Raw genomic sequence first — 4410 nt, 5'->3', positions numbered from 1 at the left:
TTCTTCCAAACCATCAGTTGACAATGTTACGGGAAAAAGAAAAGGAAAGGTAAAGCCAAACTGCCAATGCACTGGTGCACTGGTGAAAAGAACTGCATCCTTTTCAAGGACCTGACAAATAGGAAATCTGAAATTCTATATCTGTCCACCAGACAGTAACACCACCTGCTTTAACATTGAAAACTAGTTTTCATTGCTTTGATAGTATGCCTGGAATCTGGTCTGGAGCAGTGGGCCAAAACAGTTTGGCTACAGCAGGGAAGTTTTGCTTGCCATTGTGAATGGCAAAATGTTTTCTGTGAGCCTGGAAAGAGCTCAGACCCTGTTAATGCACAGGATGAATGTGTGAAATGCACAAACATATTGGCAGAGCTTGCTGTAAACCTCTGAATATGATGAACTTAGTATCTGGATTTGTTATATTTTCAGGTGGGACCCTCTCCTGACATGTGATCTACAGTGAGCTCCTTTGACTCCTATGATGACAATGTTATCACTGCCACATCTCTGGGAACCAGTTATTCACAAGTACATGGTATGTGAACGTCTGCATCTTACATTAACCATTCCTTGTTGGAACAACACAGAAACAATAACAAGAAGGTGCTAAAAGTCATTGAAGTACACGTTAAGCCACATGTACAACCAGTTACATGGAGCTGTTCCAGGAGATGTTTATCTGCTAGGCCTGCTCTGTATGCAGAATGGTGAACTGATTTAACTTGAACAGGTTTTTGTTCACAGATATTGGTAGAAGCATTCTACTGATGTTTCCTTTGGATGAGGTTATACTGGTACAGTGATGATATGTAGATATACAGATGTTTATTCTCTCCCTCAAGAAGGAGGGAGTAGTAAGCAGTAGCGTGAAGGGTTCTGTGTTTTAACTGTATTGCTGCACTTACAGCAGTACTTTTTTTGCATTTAGGAAAGGTCTTCAATTGTTTGCTTTCTTCATTCCATTTTCAATTTCTGGTCAGTCTAAATTAGATTAATTTCACACACCAGTGAATCCCTAAAGAAGTGTAAATTAACTCCATTTTACCAAACTCAGCCAGATGATGGCAGTTATTCCCTTGATGTTTATCTTTACATCACCCACCATCTTTGGCCAAGATTTCAATAGGAAGTAAATTCATATTTGAGCCTGTTTTCCTCACCCTGTATAAGGAAATGGAGACTGAGATCCACATCTGGTAAAGGGAGGCTATTCAATTTCTGGCCTATAAGGCAAAAAATCTAAGGTCACTGATAGCTGGCATGTTTTTCTTTTTTACAATTCCGGCTTGAAATTGTTAACACACTCAAGTTCTGTGAGACTATGGCAAAATGGTTTTATGAGAGTGATTACATTGTTGTTTTAGGTTCTAAAGCAGTTCATAGCACACCATGTAGCTGTTGGCATGGAACATCTTCATCTGATTTATGGCCCCAATGCAACTCCCACCAAAGCTGGCAGAAAAAAGTTTCTTCATGCTGATGGGTGTGGAATTGCGCTGCATGTAACACCTGAGACTTCTGTTAAAGTAATGTTCCCTGCTTGGATTTTTTTTTTTTTTTAACATTTGACATTTCTTAGAGATTAAGTATTAAAGATACAAATGTAAAACAGAATTACAAGGAAATGGATAGACAAAATAACCAGAAGAGGACTCAATTAGTGAAATGCTTGTTATAAGTGATAAGGAGACATGACTGTTCTCTCTGAAAGTATATATCTGGGTTTAATGCACTGTATTTTTATATGTAATTTTGAAGGCAATGTTTGTCAGAAATATGGATGATCTTCTGCTACAGCAGTGAGAGAGGGAAAGCAAGGTAGAAGTCTTACAGAGAGCAGGAAGAGAAAGCTCTTGCTTTGTTGATCAATGCAGTGTGTTTTGGGAGAGCAGTTCACAACTTGGGTAGCCTGTGTGTTGGATGGTAAAGGTTTCCACATCTGGCTGGACAAGTTCAAAGAGAAGCTCCCAGAGCTTCTGAAGTGAGAGAGCATTGCACCTGCTTCTGCTGGCAGGGCTTCCAGCATGCCTTTGTAGCCACCACCCTCAGTAATCTCTGCTGGCCAAACACCATTAACATGACCCTTTGCAGACTGTTTGTATTTGTTCAGATATCTCATCTGTCGTCCATATCTAAGCACCTTTTCAGGAGGGATACAGGAATAATCATTCTGCTGCTCATGTTTCTTCTGAGTTGATTAATTTTTAAACATCCAGAATTATTTGTTGGTACATGTTTTTGTTAATAATTTGTTTTGGTGTGTGTGTGTAAGCATTGGTAATGGAAAGCTGGTTTGAAGAAGATGAGTTTCATGTCCGGCAGGGGCAGAGGTCTGGAAAGGACCCAGCAGACCAGCTAGTCTGTCTTCCTGCCATCACAGGTATCTCATCATGAAAAGCGTGAATGCGTCTTGGTTGACAGTTTCACTTTTCTGGTGGAATGTAGCTTTCTGCCAGTGCAGGGGACCTCTTGGAGTGCCGAGGGCAGGTGGTGGGGAGAGGCAGCTGTCAGAGTGGTGACCACTTGCAGATCTCAGTGTTCCCAGCACAAAGAGCAAGCAGCCATCTCACAGCTGTACTTCTAATGAGCTGTAGGGCAAGGGAAGCTGTGTCTTCCATCTCATGAAGCCTCTGATATGCGGCAATAACCTTCACGGGTTTGCCATCTACCCAAATCAAAGTGAAATTTCCTTTGACTGGTGACCACAAGAGTCAGAAAGAAGTGAAGGTTTTCATGTTTATTTTTTATTTTGGGTGTTATTTTGGTTCTCCTCTTTTGCTGGTTCTCATATAGCATTGCAAACATTTCAGTAAACTAATCTGCAGGACCACAGCTCATAAAAGATCGACCTGCCAGAGGATGAGGCTCTGCTTATTACGGGAAAGCTTCTGAGACAGTGACAGCTGAAAAGATTGCACACTTCCACAGGAAATTAAATTTGATGTAATATAGTGAAAGAATGACAAAATAGAAAGGGTATATATAACATATTTGTGATTATTAAGCAGTAGAAAAATGAAAACTTGAGATCCAATAAAGTGCATGTAATTTAGATATGGACAGAAGATTTCCAATAGTTTTTTTAAACTTTGGCTGTCTACTTTGCTTTGCCTTCTCTCAGTGTTGTTATTTCAATGTATCCTTAACTTCTTAGAATCATAGAATGGCTTGGGTTGGAAAGGACTTTTAAATATCATCTAGTTCCAACACCCCTGCCATGGGCAGGAGCACTTTCCACTAGACCAGGTTGCTCAGAGCACCATCCAGCTTGGCCTGGAACACTTCCAGGGATGGGGCATCCACAGCTGCTCTGGGAAACCTGTTCCAGTGTCTCATAAAATTGTGTTAACTTTTAGGCACATTAGATTTTAAAGAATGTAAGTCAAGTTCCAGAGCAGTCTTATGTTATCCAGGTAGATTGCACTCTTCAGCAGAAGGTGCCTATGTGGCACCAGACTGGGAGAGGCAAGAGCTTCCTCTTTGCTTTGTCCTTTTCCCTTGTGGATGTGCAGTGCCAACAGAAGGGGGAGGCTTTTCTTCCCTGTTTGCCCATGCCTGTCGCTGAGGTGCAGCATGGTGCTCCATGGTCTGTGGAAGGCCTAGCCCTGTCCCAGCTGCCAGCTGGGGTCACAGGTGTCGTGTGGACCCACTGGGGATTGTTCAGGTGACATACATGGTTGGTACTGAGGCCCTTGCTGCTAACCCAAGGCACAGGGTTGCATGTGATGTGTCTCCTTTTCCTCTCTTCCTTGGGGTCAGCGTAGGTGCCACAGTGAGCCTGACTCTCTCCTGGCCAGGTGCTTCACAGCAAAACATAGGTTTTCTTTCAGACGGGATGGTAATAACTTACAACACCTTAATAATTTTTCCTTTTAAGATCTAGTTACCTGCAGTTGGAAAGAGTAAGCAGGGCTCTGGCAGATTTAACTTTATTAACCATCATAAATCCTTTCCTTTTTGACTCTAATCAGCCCCTGGAGTCCTTTTACTGCTCTTGACATTGCACTGGCCTTTCATCACGGCACAATATACATTTTCCTGTAACTAGAAAACTGGTGGCGAGAGCCTTACGTAAACTCGAGGTAATGGACGCTGCGATGGGGATGTGCGACTGTCAGATGCTTGCTGATGATGGAAGGAGGCGAGGGAGCTTATGCTGCCAGCATGGCTCTGCTCTCTGTGGAGGGCAGAAGAGGGAACCCGAAAGCACAGGCACTCACAGGGGCTCGTGTGCATCCCCTAGCACCTGGGGACAGGGGATCAGCTGCCTTGCTCTGGCCCAAACAGAGACACAGAGACAGCAGTGATTTTGTGTCTTATTTTGGCAAGTGGGCACCAGGGGCCAACCCAGCCTCAGAAGGCCCCTCTGTGCTCAGCCCCCAGCCCACATCCCTGGGGCAGAGAGTGGCC

General features: G+C 43.3%; 1 protein-coding gene across 3 annotated transcripts in view; it reads left to right on the top strand.

Moving 5' to 3' along the window:
* The first annotated feature begins 429 nt into the window (after positions 1–429).
* The window catches only part of HIVEP2 (human immunodeficiency virus type I enhancer binding protein 2), a 106390-nt gene continuing 102409 nt past the window's right edge, over positions 430–4410 (top strand). For all 3 annotated transcript variants that reach the window (XM_017737236.1, XM_017737232.1, XM_017737233.1), the window contains exon 1: positions 430–535. The gene's annotated coding sequence lies outside the window, so the exon portion shown is untranslated. The remainder of the gene's footprint in view (positions 536–4410) is intronic.

Source organism: Corvus brachyrhynchos, unplaced genomic scaffold, assembly GCF_000691975.1.
Source record: "Corvus brachyrhynchos isolate BGI_N302 unplaced genomic scaffold, ASM69197v1 scaffold6, whole genome shotgun sequence".
Classification (NCBI taxonomy): Eukaryota; Metazoa; Chordata; class Aves; order Passeriformes; family Corvidae; genus Corvus; species Corvus brachyrhynchos.
Note: the sequence above shows the minus strand (reverse complement) of the source record. Positions and strands in the feature narration are given on the sequence as shown.